We start from the raw sequence: 15116 nt of genomic DNA on the forward strand, positions 1-15116 counted from the left end.
GGAAGGAAAACAGGTCTGTTAAAATTAGGCAAAGAATGCACTAAGAAAAAATGGACATCCTTTTTATGTATGAAAGTAAGTAGGGGAAAAATGTTGAAAAAGAACTCTTTTATTTGGTGCCACCTCATTTTTTTTATGGATAAAACCCTCTAGTGAGCAATCAGAACAGGAGTGGGAAAGCCAGGAGCCTTTGACTTCCACAGTGGACTTAATTTCCATGCTTAATTTCAACAATTTCTTCTCTCTCTCAGGACAGGAAAACCCACTTAACTTGTCCCATCTTTGCCAAAAGCTTTGGTGTTTGAGCAGCCAAACCCAATGGGCTCTGGCCCCACCAGCCCGTACTGGAGGGCCCCTCATCCTGCCTGTGGTGTGGGATGAATCCCCAATTGTCCCCAGAGGGGGCTGCCCTGGTCCCTGCAGTGCCCAGCACCTGAGACACAGAGAGAGCCCTGTCCAAAGGGGCTCCTTGTCAGGAATGTGGCAGCAGCCCCAGGAGCAGGCTGGAGGTGAGAACTGGGGCTGTGTTTGAGACTGACCAGGTCAGCTCAGTGTTTACCTGTGGGAGGAGTTTGGCCCCCCACGCTGAGTTGAAGCGGGATCAGGGTGACAGATGCTGCATTTTGGGCACCCTGAGAGTTTCTCTCCCCCTTGGAGATTTCCTGCAGGGATGGGGCAGGGCAGGGAGCAGAATTAACCCTGCACCTCCTGTGGGCACTGCTGTGCCATCAGCCTGTGGGAATTTGCTGCTGCCGCTGCCACCCCACCTGGGGGCTGCGTGCTCCTGGCGGCCCTTCCCAGCCCCACACCCGAGCTCCAGCGGTGCCTCCAGGCTGTGTTGGGAGCGTTTGCTGGGAATGTGTCTCATCCCTGGGAGTATCCTTTCGTTCCAGAGTGGATGGACAGAGCTTCTGGGCTTGTCAGCTTCAGAGTTCGATTGCAAAAGTCACTGCAGGAAAGAATGACAAGGAGGTTTGTCAGAGTGGTGCTGTCAGACCCCACCTGCCAGTCTGTGCTTTGGGTTGGAGGTTGTTGTGTATTGGCCCTGCAGGGAATGAATGTCCCCTTCCCACCTCAGCCCAGCAGATGCCAAGGGCTCTTCCTGGAGTACTTATTCTTTGCTTCCCTTTGGGATAATGTAATCTGCACCCTTCCATGAGCAATTCCTTGGCTTCTCCTGGAGAAAACCCCATGGCAGAGGCAGTCTGCAAAGGAGCCCAGAGCTGTGCTTGGAGCAGAGAGTGCTGAGAGCTGTGTGTGCTTCTGCTGCCCCAGGCTGGCAATATCCTCATGGAACAGACTGGGCAAATGGGATTAGAGGGAGCACAATCCCTTCCTGGAAGAGGTTTTCTCCTGTGTAGATCAGGCACGGGGCAGGAAGGGAACTTTGGAAATCAGCTGATTTCCCCCAGAAAGCATCACTCACACCAGCATGGATGACATGACCTGTGCCCACCGCTCACGATGCACCCGGCCAAAATCAAGAGCAAAGGTTGGTTTGGGTGTGAGCACTTGAAATAACTTTGAAAGAGAAGAAATCACCTTTTGCTGCTTCTTTCTTTCTTGCAGATGCTGGGATTGCCTCTGGGCACATGTGCTGAGCTCTCCCTGCAGGGAACTGTCAGGCCTTAACAGCTGTGAGGTTGTGTTCTTCTCAGTGGGGAACTGGAAATAATTATTAATTAATTAATTGCAGAAATGTTTTCTGAACCTTTCCCCTTTCCTGGTAGATCTTCTCTCTCTGCCTCTGAATTTACAGCTGTTCCCTGGTGTCACTGGCCCTGCCTGAATTCCTTGCAGCTCCTCACTGGGAAAACCTGGGATAACTTCGAGGGGACAGAGGAGACATTTTTAGCTGAAAACCTGGGGTGACTGAGAGGGGACACAAGAATTGTTTGTGTAGGAAAATGGGAGGGGATGTCGAGGGGAGCGAGGTGGCATTTTTGAGGGAAAAGCTGAGGTGATGTTTAGGGGAGAGAATGCACATTTTTGGGGTGGAAGAGAGTTAATATTGTACAGGAAGGAAAAACTGGGGGGTAAAACTTGATGTAATCTGTAGGGGACAGAATGAATATTTTGGAGCAAAAACGAGGTACTCAGTAGTAGACAAATAAGGAAAATTTTGGAGGCAAAACTTGACAAAATCTCAAGAGTAGAGAAAGAACACTTTGAGGGAAAAATGAGGTGATGAGTACTGAGCATGTGGGGAAAATTTGGGGGCTAAATCTGAGCTAATCTCTAGGGAAGAGCATGAACACACTGAGGTAACATGAGGGAATCAGTTGTGGGCAGATAGGGAAACTTGTGTAAAAATAATATTAAATAAGCTGTAGAAAGAACATTTTGAGGTAAAAATGAGGTAAGCAGTAGTAGACAGATGGAAAACTTTGGGGGTAAATCTTGATAGAAGCTACATGGTAGAAAGGAAATAAATATTGAAGGAAGAATGAGGGAATCAGTAGTGGACAGGTAGGGGAATTTTGGGGGGTAAAACTTGAAATAATCTAAAGGTTGAGAATGAATCTTTTTAGGTAAAAATGAGGTAATAAGTTGTGGACAGGTAAGGAAAATTTTGGGGGTTAAACTTGAGGTAATCTCTAGGGAGAGTGTGACCACTGACATAAACTGAGGCAGTCACTGGGGCTAGGCAAGGAAATTTCAGGTGTAAAACTTGGGAAGATCTGTAGGGCAAAGAATGAACATATTGAGGAAGCAATGAGGTGATCAGTAGTCAAGATGAGGTAGAATGTGGGGGGCAAACCCTGAGGTAATTATGTAGGAACCATAAGTGGTTTTGAGAAAAAATCTGAGCTAATTTGTAGGGGACAGAATGAACATTTTGGGGGTAAGACACATAACCTGCATGGTTTTGGTTTTAAAATCTAGTCAGTGTACAGGGGACAAAATAGACGTTTTGGTAATAAAATCCGAGTTAATCTGTAGAAGAAAGAACTCGTGTTTTGAGGTAAAAAGGAGGTGATCAGAATTGGGCAGGTAGGGAAAACTGAGGGGGTAAAATGTGAGGTCATCTCTAGGACAGAGCAGGAACATCCTGAGGTAAACTGAGGGAATTGCTGTGGACCGGTGGGTAAATCTGGGGGGTAAAACTTGAGGGAATCTCCATGGTAGAAAATGAGTATTTGGAGGTAAAAATAAAGTACTCAGTGGTGGAGACGTATGGAAAATTTTGGGGGTAAAATCTGAGGTGATCTGTAGCAGAGAGAATGCACTTGATGGGGTAAACTGAGGTAATCGGTTATGGACAGGTAGGGAAGTTCAGAGGGGTAAAAACTGAAAGCATCTGTAGGGCAAAGAATGAAAAGATTGAGGTGGAAATGAGGAAAGAGGTAGTGGACAGGTGGGGAAAGTTTTGGGGGCAAATCTTGTGGTAATCTCCAGAGCAGAGAAAGAATGCTTCCTTGTAAAAAATGAGGAACTCAGAAGGAGACAGATGGGGACATTTTGGGGGTAAAATCTCAGGTCATCTCAAGGTGAGGGAAGGACTATGTTGAGGTAAACTCAGGACTCACTGTGTCCTCCTTCCTTGGCAGCAGCTGGCAGGGAAGGGAGAAGAGGCCTCAGGCTGGAGAGGGGCAGGAGAAAGGCACTGTGGGCAAAGGCACCTCCCTGGCATCCCCAGGGCACCTGTGGGGAACACAGTGGACACTTTGGGAGCAAAAGGAGGCGATAGCATTGTCCCTTTGGGGGATGCTGGGATTTAGATCATTCCATCCATTTGCCTGCTGAAATTTCCCAGCCCAGGGGCTTTGGCTGCCAGGGCAGCACAAAGATTGTTCCCTGTGTGGTGCCCAGATTTGGGGTTCAGCTTTGCTAGTTCAGATGAATTCTACCCAAAGCCCTGAATTCCCTGCTGAATTCCCACTGGAATAGCCTCCCAGTGCCTCCTGGAACATGGATATTCCCATGCAGAGCTGCCTATTTAACACCAGCTGTGTCAGGAACCAGCAGAGCTTCCAGGGAAGCTCAGCAGGGTCAGGGCAAGGACAGCTTCATGTTCCATAGCATTTGCTGTTTGTAACCCTCATCCCCCAGCCCCGCCATGTCCCTGGGGGCACCTGACAGAGTTCCCTGGAATTCAGCTGCCTGCACGCCCCGAGCTGGGGCTCCAGGTGATATTTTAAAGCAGGAGAAGGCGCTGGCTGGACACGCTCCCAGCCTGTGCTGAGGCAGCCCCTGTGCCCTTCTCTCCCTGCAGGAGCTGATTTCATTCCAGAGCCTCAGGAGTGGCCTCTGGAAGTTCTTTTCCCTCAGGAAAGGGATGCACATCCCTGCCTTCAGGGCGCCTGCAGTGGGAGCCACCTGGGAAAGCTTTCCATCAGTTGTGCAGTTCCAGCTAGCTCCCCAAAAACTCCCAACTCAATCCAAAGCGATTTCTCTGACTGACCTTTCATTTGAAGGCATCTCTGAGGGCATTGCTTGGCATTTCATTGCTGTGGGGGAAGCTTGCCTTGGCTTTAACGCTGCTGAGGGATGATGTCCTCAGGCTGGGAGGGAAGGCATTTTGGGTGGCTGGGACATAGCTAGCAGGTGTGTGGGAGGTCAGCACCGGGAATTGCTGTCTGAGCCCCTCTGCAAACAGCCCGTGCCGACATTCCCCAGTGCCAGCTGTTCCTTGGGGTATTTTTGGGGTGTCAGTGGGGTCTGTCGGGGCTGAAGCATCTCCGGGTGCTTGTTCAGAGTGGCCCCTGGCCGAGGGGGCCACGGGCAGCCCTTTATCCATGTCCATCCCAGCGCTGCCTGGGCAGCCCAGTGCCCGTTCCCGGGATGTGTGTTTGGCACGCTGCGTGCCACGGGCAGGACACTGCAGGCACAGCTCCTCTCTGCAAATCCAAAGCACAAGAGCTGCTGCTTCCCTTCCTGGGGCTCCCGGCCTTCTCCCTCCCCCCGTTCCCTGCCAGCTGGGACACACGGAGGGAGCACCAAGGAACACTCCTGGCAGGGAGCAGGAGTCGCTGAGAGCTCTGTGCAGCTCTGGGCCGGAAAAGCTGGCCCGGCCTCAGCAGCCCCTGGGATTTTGGGCTGTGAACACTCACCTGTGGGAAAGGCCCCTCTGCAGGCAGGAGCAACCCTGGCACTCTCCAGAAGAGCTTTGGCCGTGGACCAAGTGAACCCTCAGGACTTACCTTGCTCATTCCTCCCTGGAAAGGGCCATGGAATGAGCACCTTTACAGCTGTTGGGTAAATCCTGGAAAGGGCAGGAAATCAGGGTTATGGGAAGAGTTCAGTGCTGTCACACAACTGCTCACCTGTGTTGTTGCATGATCAGGTGCTGGCCATGGAGGTCTGCCCTGTGGCCATTGCAGGGGCTGGTGTGGAAAGCAGCATTAGCATAAAAGAAGGAGCTGTATTTGCATAGGAATGAACCTTGCTGGCACTTGGCATTCCTATCCCAGGCAGGACATTGCCAGGAGCTGAGAGTGGCTTGGTTGGAGCAGGGTGCTGAGAATGGCCAGGTGTGGGTTCAATCGCCAGAGGAGCCATTCACATAAGGGTTCGACTTGGCGGTCCTTGTGTATCCATTCCCACTCAGAATGTCCTGTGCTCTGGAAATAAAGAAGAAACATTTTTCACTGGCCTTTTAAAGCCAGAGGTTTTTGCAGTGGAGCGTGCAAGCCCCAGAGAAAGCGGGGGGGGGGGGGGGGAGGAAGGAGAGCATCAGGTCTCACGCGGCAGTTGTGGGATGAGCGGCTCAAGCGAGCCCCGGCGCCACAGCGGGCACAGTCAGAGCAGGAGCGGCAGCAGCGGCCTCGGCGCCAGCGGCCGGGCCGGGGGAGCGGCTCGTCCCGCTGCAGCCGCGCTCGTTGGGCGGGGGCGCGGCGGGCGGGAGGCCCCCGGGGGAGCGGCCCCGGGGCAGGGGGAGGCGGGCGCTGCTGTGCGCAGGGGGTGCGGCGGCCTCGGCAGTGCCGGGGCTGGGGGAGCTCCGCGTCCCCGCGGGGGCTGCGGGCGGGGCCGGGCCGGGAGCGCCGGCGCTCCGGTTGCGCCAGGGGGCGCCCCACAGGGCGGGCGGCGCTAAGGGAGCGGCGGCCTCTGGGGGTGCCGGGGCGGGCACGGGCGGTCCCCGCGCCCCGGCCGCTTCCAGCCGCAATCCAACGCCTGCTCCGGGGAAGCGCCGCCCTCCCGGCGGGCCCGGCACCGGCACGGCCCCGGCTCTCCGCGGCCGTAGCGGGAGCATAGCCGGAGCTCCGGCGGGACCCTAGCCCCGTGCTGGCCGTAGCCGGAGCGGCAGCGCCGGGCTCGGCCCCAGCGCCAATCCCGGAGCAGCTCTTCCCAGCCGTGGTAATCCCGATCCCTAATGCCATCCCCAATCCCACCTCAGTTCTCCGGCCCCGGGAGCCGCACCCCGCCCGCCGAGAGACAAGCGGCTCGGCCCGGGACCCCCAGCAGACACCGACAGGACCCAGCCCCGAATCCTCGGGCCCGGGTCCCGTTTCCGGTCCCACCTCAGCGCCTCGGGCTCGGCGCAGCGCCGGGAGCAGCCCCCCGGTGCCGGGCTCCGCACAGCGCTCTGAACGACGGTCCCGCCGCAGCCCAGGATGAGCAGGATGAGCATCCACCGCACAAAGCGGAGCGGGCGCGGATCCGCCGGCATTTACGGGCGCGGGCGGGGCGGGGCGGGGCCGGCACAGGTGTGAAGGGCGGGGTCCGCACAGGTGCGCGGGGCCCCAGAGCGGCTGCGCGGGGCGGGGCCGAGGGGATTTAAGCCTCGGGAATCGGCCCCCGCCGCCATTTGTTCTCTCAGTGGGAACGGTTCTGGCCGGACCGGGCTCTGTATCTCTATATTTGTATGTCTCTATGTCTCTGTATTTCTTTTCTTTTATATTTGTGTTTGCTTCTCTTCTTCTAACCCTCTCCGTTCTTCCCCCTCTGTTTCCCCTCCCCCACCCCCTACACCTTCCCCTCCCCCCCCGGCCCGGTCCCCCCATCCCCCCTCCCTGTCCCCCTACACACCCCAACCCTGCCCTACCCCTCCACCCTCTCTCCCCTTCTCCACCGTTCCTTCCCCCCCATCCCGGGTCCCCCCTGCCCCCTCACCCTGCTCCCCTTCCCCTCCCAATTCCCCCCACCTGCCCTCAATCCTCCCCCTCTGTCTCCCACCTTTCCTTCCCCCTCCACCTCCCCCTGTTCCTCTTCCCTCTTTCCCCTTCTGCACCTTGACCCCCCCTCCTGTGCTCCGTCCTCGTCCTCCCCCCGCCTCCTTTCCTGTCCCCCCCACCCCACCTCTCCCTGCACACCCCGAACCCCCCCACCTGCGCTCCTTCTTTGACCCCCTCTGCTCCCTTATTCCTGTCCTCTGTCCCGTCTTTCCCCCGCAGCCGCGGGGCTCGGGGCGCCGGAGAATAAAGCCCAGAGGGCCGGAGCCCGGCGCCCCTGCCCTCGCTGGAGCCCCACACGGTCCGGGCCCACTCGGCGGGTCCCCCGTACAGTACAAAAACAGCGCCGGGGCTCCGGCTTTCCACACATCACACTGGGGATTCCCTCCTCAGGAGGGGTTCCCGGGGGGGTGGTGGGTTTCGGGGAGGGTGGTGGGTTCGGGGGGGGGCGTGGTTTGGGGTATGGGGTGGGTTGGGGCGGGCCCCCTCCGGAGGAGGGGGGTCCCGGGAGGGGGTCGGGGTGGGCCCCCTCCGGAGGAGGGGGTCCGGGGGAGGGGGGTGGGGCGGAGGGGGGGACTTTCCCCCCCTCCAGTCCCCGCCCCCTCCCCCGGGACCCCCTCCCCCGGACGGGGTTTCCCCCGGCCCCCTCCCCGGGACCCCCTCCTCCGGACCGGGGCCCCGGGGGGGGGGGGGGGGGGGGGCGGATGGGATGGGATGGGATGGGATGGGAGGGGAAGCAGAGGGGGTCACGTCACTCTAGAGATCACAGCCCAAACCAACAGCCCCTCCCCACCCTCCCCCCCCGGGACCCCGGTCCGGAGGAAGGGGTCCCGGGGAGAGGGGGCGGGGACTGGAGGGGGTCGGGGGGGGGGGGGGGGGGGGGGGGGGGGGGGGGGGGGGGGGGAGGGGGGGAAGTCCCCCCTCCGCCCCACCCCCCTCCCCCGGACCCCCTTCTCCGGAGGGGGCCCACCCCAACCCACCACCCTCCCCGAAACCCACCCACCCACCCCCCGGGACCCCCTCCTCAGGAGGGGGCCCACCCCAACCCACCACCCTCCTCGAAACCCACCACCCCCCCGGGAACCCCTCCTGAGGAGGGAATCCCCAGTGTGATGTGTAGAAAGCCGGAGCCCCAGCGCTGTTTTTGTACTGCACGGGGGACCCGCCGAGCGGGCCCGGCCCGTGTGGGGCTCCAGCGAGGGCAGGGGCGCCGGGCTCCGGCCCTCTGGGCTTTATTCTCCGGCGCCCCCGAGCCCCGCGGCTGCGGGGGAAAGAGGGAAAGGGGAGGGATGAGATGGGGTAGGGAGAGGAGTCGGGGTGGTTTGGGGAGAACCGAGGGGGGAAGGGAAAGGCCGGGTGAGGGGGAGGGATGATAGTCAGAGGAGGGGGAAGAGAGGGGAGTCGGGTTGGGGAGCGGGGTACGGAGAGGGGAGAAAGGAGGGGTGGGGGAGAAAGGAGGGGTGGGGGGGTCGGGGATGCACAGGGGAGCAGGGAAAGAGGGTGGGGGGCGCTGGGGAGAGGGCAGGCGGGGGGCTGGGAGAGACAGGGAGGGTGTGGGGGGGAGAGAGAAAGAAACTGGGGGGGAGTAGGAAAGAGGTGATAAGCGGGGGACGAAGGAGGAGGATAAGGGCAGGAGAAAGAGGGGGAGCGGGGGCCTCACCCGGGCCACGCCGGGGGAGCCCGGCCCGGCCGCAGCCACCCCGAGCTCTGAGGGAGCAAATGGCGGCGGGGGCGATTTCGGGGGCTTAAATCACCTCGGCCCCGCCCTGCGCAGCCGCCCTGGGACCCCGCGCACCTGTGCGGACCCCGCCCCGCGCACCTGAGCCGGGCCCGGGGCCACCCCTGAAACCGCGCCCCGGCCCCGCTCGGCCCCGCCCGGGACCGCCCCAGAGCCCCGGCCCCGCCCGGCCCCGGGGCCCGCCCTGCCCGGCACGGGGGCGGCACCATCGCTCGGGCCCCGCCCCTCTCTCCCGGGCCGGACCCGCCCCGCGCACCGGGGCCGGACCGGGGCCGCTCCCGGGACCGGGGGTCCGGGTCGTGCCGGCGGCCGCTGCGGGTCCCGGGCGGTGCCGCCTCTCCCCCGGCAGGATTGGGGCTGGGATCGGGACCGGGAGGAGCCGCTCCAGGACGGGCGCTGGGGCCGAGCTCGGCGCTGCCGCTCCTGCTCCGGCCGGCTCTCCGCGGGGACCCGGGGCTGTGCCGGCGCCCGGGCAGCCCCGGCATCCCGAGCCGGGCCCGACGCGCCGGGCCGGGCTCCGCTCTCAGCCCTGAGCCCCTCCCGGAGCCCGCCTTGGGCCCCACGACGCGGTCCCGGGCTCTGCCACCAGCCCCGGACGCGGCGCTGAGTCGCTGCTCCCGAGCTCTGCGTGGGGCCGGCGAGCCCGGCTTCGGGCTGTGCCTGAGGCAGGACTCGGAGCTCAGAGACACAGACTCGCCCTGGCCCGAAGAGCCCGCTTTGAGCATCAAAACACGGCACTTGGGCTTTAATTCAGGTCCAGCAAAACGCAGCACTTCAGTTTCTCTTTGTGAGCCCAAACACACAGGACTCGCTCTCTTCCTCAAGCCCTGAAAACAGGATTTAGTCACTGTTTCTGAGTCCCAACTCTGGCCATAGGAGCCTGCTCTCAGGACTCTAGTAGATAGAGAAATGCTGCTAGCAAGGATTTTCTTGCTATTTTCTGTGAGAGACTTTTCTGTCTCACAGAAGAGGTAGCAGAATTATGTAAACAACCAAACCACCTGCAATCTTGAGAAGTCTTCTTTATGGTACAGTAGAAAAATATTTTGACAATGGATGTTTTAGGATTTTAGCCAATCACCCCAAGGGGAGGCTGATCCTTTGTCCAATTAGACTATGAAGAAAGAAGTCTATAAAAGAGTTTGTAAAATAATTAATCAATCTTGCTGCACAATTCCTGCCTGCTGGATCTTCTCTCCTCCTCCTCCTCCCTACGGCTGCGGGACACAGTGATATACCCTAGGTCCTCGGCCTGTGGTAATAGGACAATGCAGGATTTAGTCTCTGCTTTTAAGCTCTGCACCTGCTTCTGAGCCCTCGAAACGCAGCACTGGGTCTCTTTTTGTGAGCCCAAAACTGCTCCTGTCCCTCGGGTTCGGAGCCCCCAGAAGTGCCCGGGGCCAAAGCTGGACCCCAGCTGGGCACCAGCAGCTGCTCCCTCTCCCACCCGTGGGATGGGGAAGAGACCAGAGACAAAATTCCAGCTCAGAACAGTTTAAGAATGGAAACCAAGACAATCATTTGAGATTAATGACAACACATAGTAACAGTGAGAGCAACAAGAGCAGTGGTAACACTAATGAACAGGAGAGGGAGAAAAATCCCTCCACACCTGCCCTGTTACGATCCGGTTTAAACCCAGAAAAGCAAAGCAAGCTCAGTCTCTGTGCATAAACCAGAAAGAACTTAGAAGGTTCAAAATATCCCCAGAAACGAGATTAAAACCAAACGAGGCTAGATGTTGTTGCCAAAAAAATGGATGTATTTTATTTAACAGAAGAGAGGCAAAGAGAAGGGAAGAGAGAGAAAGAAACAGAAAAAAGAAGGGTGCGTGGGGGGTGGGGGAACAGGGAGAGGGGTTGGATGGAAGCCCATCACCCATCTGAGGGTGCCAACGACGTCTTGTTGCTCCCCTCCATCCGGTCTGCCAGTGGTGAGGGTCCCCCGTGGGCGCTGTGGCCACGCCGCCACATGCTGCCACAGCCGAAGGGTGCAGAATTCCGTGGGTTAATGCACACTTTGGGCCAGGTGGGAACGCCCACGTGCCTCTCTTGCAGGGGCTGGCTTGACACTGTCCCTTGCAACACTGAGGGTCTGTTGCATCATCTCTGGTTCTCTGCTGCAGGGTCTGGGGGCCCCTGTGCTGGGCCATGTCACCCCTTCTGCTGTGGATGAGCTTCCTCCCCCCGGTGAGGACCCCGCAGCTGGGCTCTGCACAGATGAAGGATGGGCAGTCACTGCGTCTGTGACCACCGGCTTTTTCAAGGTACCCAAAGCCTCTCCTCCCTCCACCCCTTGGTGCGAGCCCGGGCAGCTGATAGCCCTGGGGCTGTGCTCCTCATCTTGGAGGTGTTAAGCCTGTGCTCCGTGAATATCCCCAGCCCTGAGTTGTTACTTTATCTTATCTTCATCAGCGAGCAGTGTCAGGCCTCAGGGCCCCATTCAGGGTGTGGGAGTCTTCTGCAGCTTTTGTAATACAGTTTTAAAAGTCTTTTAAGAAAATGTTTAAGTCATAAAACATAATATTTCAGTCTTTGAAACCCCTCCCTTTAACGTTATAAATCCAAAATCTAATCCAGAGCACCAGAATCTCCCACTGTGGAGGATTTCCATATTCCTGTTGCTTTCTCTGTGTTCTGTCCTGGGGATTTGTGGACTGAGGAAGGCACTGGCCGCTCCTCTGGCCAAGGGGAAGGCTCCTGTGCTATTCCCATGAAGAGAACACCTGGAATTACTGCCCTGGGAGCCCAGTCCGGTCTTTCCAGTGACTGGGGGACATCCAGAGGGTCTTTACATGAAATGAAAATGAGACCCCGGCCCAATGCATTTACAGCAGGATTGGACACTCCTGGCCAAGGTGACCAGTCCGTGGAAATTGGACCGGTGACGATCCAGGGGGGATTTTAAGTTGGATACTTGCAGATTTCATCATGCAGAAGCTCCAATTCTTTTAGCACCTCTTGTTTAAATGTCTCCCCACTGGAAGAGGTCAATTAGTCTTTGTAATGACCTGACTGCCAGAGGCAGGGAAAAACAATCCGCGTTCCCTGAACGCCTCCATCACTTCCATGTCCACCTGCAACGACAGGCTGATGGACAGGCAGAACAGGCTCAGAGATGGGGCTTTCAACACAAACCATTCCATCATTCCATGATCTCTGCCTGTATTAATGTTGCACTCTTCCCTCTCAAATTTAAATTCCCAAATTTAGATGATTTATTCAAGGAATAATTTTAAAATTATTCAGGAATAAAAAGGGAAGCATCAAACATACAAGAATCATTCCCACACCCACCAAACCATTCTTAACTGGAAGCCTATTCCCTCATCTCTGCCCTTGTTTTGCTTTCCTGGAAGACCTTGCGATCCCACACTTTCTCCAAGAGATCTGCTGGGAGTACTGGAAGGTTTGCTCTCTCAGAGAGCCTGGGGGGTTTACAGCACTTGTTCCTCTGCATCTTTACCCTTTCATCAGCTTTCCCCTACAACAGTGTTGTGGGAGAAGCTTGGAATTACTAGAAATGGATCAGGTTCACATTTTTTCCCCACCAGTTTTCATCTGGTTTCAAATTCCTGGAATTACCCTCAAATGTGCCCTAGAACACTGCTGTGAAAGGATCAATGAGAAGAACAGCCTGAAAGCAGAAAACCACCTCCAGCAGCAGCCAGAATGATCCATTTCTGTTCTTACCTGGTCCTGCCAGGGCTCCCAACAGCCATTCCCATTCCGAAACAAGAGCTATGGAAGACATTCCTGCTGTCCATGAGGGTGAGGAGGCAGTTCTGGATGTTCTTTGCTGTGGAATCAGACAACAAACAGAGTGTAAATGATCTTGGTAGTCCCTTCCAAGCCAAACCACCCCGTGATTCCATGCGTGGATCAGCACCTGTCCCATCTCCATTCCAGAAACCTCCTCCCACTAACCCAGAACTTTCCTTTTTCTGCTCAACATCAGGGATTTGCTGCCGAGTGCCCCGGGCAGGGGAAGCCTCAGCATTCCCTGGGGTGCCTCAACATTCCCTGGGGTGCCTCAGCATTCCCCGGGGCGCCTCAGCATTCCCTGGGGCGCCTCAGCCTTCCCTGGGGTGCCTCAGCATTCCCTGCGCTGCTGTTCCACGCTGATCCCGTGGCCAGCGCCGTTCCGGGCTGCAGTGCCGGGCTCTCCCCACAAGGCGGCAGCACCGGGAGCGAGCAGCCCCGGCCGGTCCCGCTGTCTCGGGGCAGCTGCGCCTTGAACCCGCCCTGAGCCGGCGGGGCCGTGAACACAGCGGGCACAAACCCCACCGGTCCCCTTTATTTCACCCTCAGAGGCACAGGATCGCAGCATTTCCTGGGCTGGAAGGGACCCACAGGGAGCATCGAGTCCAAATCCTGGCCCTGCACCTCAAGAATCCCACCCTGTGCCCGAGAGCCTTGTCCAGACGCAAACTCTTCCCCCAAGATCCTGAAAACACAGCGGGGCTGGGAGAAGGATGACGATGGAGGATTTTTTATATAGATCTCCTTGTATGATCGTTATATAATATCATTAGATAGTCCAGGAACCCATCCCTGTGCCGGGACAGCCATCCCTGGGCCGGGACACCTATCCCTGGGCCGGAATACCGATCCCCCGCGGCCACCGCCGTCCGCTCGGGGCTGTCCCCGTTCCTCGCTCACCTCCGAGCCCGGAGCACCCGCCCCGGCGCCCCCGGCCCGGCAGCGCTGCTCCCCGGGCTCCCCGCCATTGCCGCTCCTGGCGTAGAAGGGCGGAAGTCACCGGTACCGCACCAATGTGGCGATCGGGTCAGTGGCTATTCGACCTTCTCAAGATGGCGGCCGGGAAGGACCCCGCTCCGTCTATTCGGCTGCCTGAATGCTCCCGCCTGCCCCAGGCGCCGCTGACCCCACAGTCGGTGTCCGCATAGCGGGAAACGCCTCAGAAAATTGCGTGCAAGCGCTGGGCTGGCGTCGGCGTCGGCGTCGCGTTCAGGCAGCCGAATAGACGCAGCTTGTGGGGGGCCTTCCCTGTTGCCATATTGAGAAGGTCAGAAAACAGCGTAAGCGACCGCCATCTTTAGTGTGGCGGTGACGAAACTTCCGCCCTTCGCCGCCATCTTGGGTGCTGGCAGAAGCCACTTCCGGTCAAGCAGCCATCTTTAGTGTGGTACACTTCAGGCCCCCCCGCTCCTCACAAGGGCTTCTGTCTATTCGGCTGCCTGAATCCGGCCCGGACTCCGACGCCGGCCCCGCGCTTTCCGCGCGACTTTCCGCGGTGCTTCCCGGTGCAAGGACACGGCTGGTGGGGTCAGCGGCACCGGAGGCGGGCGCCTGCTCCGCGGCCCGCGGCAGGCATCGGCAGGGACACCTCTCGCAGGGGCCTAGTGCGTCCGCCATCTTGAGTGTGGCGGAAGTGTAAACCACCCTCTGCAAGGTCCTGGCAGGTGCTAATAAAAACGTCACTTACCGCCGTCCCGAGAGCGCGGAACTGCGCCTTCCTTTCCGAGCCGCCCCCTTGAGAGCGGCACGCGGGCGGCTCTTTCCCGACCGTGCCCGCCCGGTGCTCCCCGCCCGGGTCGCGCTGCGACCGCGCCTCTGCTGCCCGGCAAAACCGGCCCCGCCGGGCCGCCCCCCACGCTGTCATTCCTCGCGGGCACCGCCTCGCATGGCGCCCGCTCCTTTTCACCGCTCTGGCCCCGCTCACGCACGGCCGTGTCCCTCGGCGCTCCGAACCGCCCTTCGCCCCTCCCCTCCGCTGACAGACGCCGCCCCGCTCGCTCCCGCTCCTTGCCCTTGCCACGCTCGGCAGCCACCGAGGCCGCCGCCCTCTCGGCTCAGCCGGCACCGGGCGGCAGCAGCGCCGGGGCGCCGTGTCGGGGGCGGCAGTGCCGAGCTCTCGCCACCAGGCGGCAGCAGCGCCGCCCAGCTCAGCCCGGGGGCAGGGACAGAGCAGAGGGAAAAGCCGGCTCTGGGCGCTCTGCAGCTCCTGCAGCCCGAGCGTCTCGGCTCCTGGGGCCAGGCACTTGCTTCTTTCCTTCCTACAGAAAAACGCCGGCTCGTTATTCTCAAAACTTGCTGATCTCTATTCCCAGCTTCTTATATTCCTGTATGCGACAGAGTAGAGAGAGAGGGCTGGCGCATTTCAAAATGAATTTACATCTAAATCAGTAGCATTTGCCTATAGATGTAAAAGTGAAGAATTTAACAGGTTTTAGTATTCTGCACACATCCCTCCCTGGGAGGAATGGTAAAAAGTTAAAAACAAATGAAATTTAAAAAGTAGAA

General features: G+C 58.7%; 1 long non-coding RNA gene across 4 annotated transcripts; it reads right to left on the reverse strand.

Annotated features, from left to right (window-relative positions):
* Window positions 1-1563: 1563 nt before the first annotated feature.
* Window positions 1564-6617, reverse strand: LOC125331614. Of its 4 annotated transcripts, XR_007206235.1 has the most exons (4): window positions 6462-6617; window positions 5268-5564; window positions 3531-3645; window positions 1564-1665 (listed from the first exon to the last, which is right to left on the reverse strand). It is a non-coding gene; the product is annotated as an uncharacterized LOC125331614 (long non-coding RNA). The 4 variants fall into 4 exon arrangements; XR_007206508.1 differs by lacking the exon at window positions 3531-3645; XR_007206419.1 differs by lacking the exons at window positions 5268-5564; window positions 6462-6617 and adding an exon at window positions 5055-5110.
* Between the last annotated feature and the right edge of the window lie 8499 nt (window positions 6618-15116).

This window comes from Corvus hawaiiensis, chromosome 1 (assembly GCF_020740725.1).
Source record: "Corvus hawaiiensis isolate bCorHaw1 chromosome 1, bCorHaw1.pri.cur, whole genome shotgun sequence".
In the NCBI taxonomy this organism is placed as follows: domain Eukaryota; kingdom Metazoa; phylum Chordata; class Aves; order Passeriformes; family Corvidae; genus Corvus; species Corvus hawaiiensis.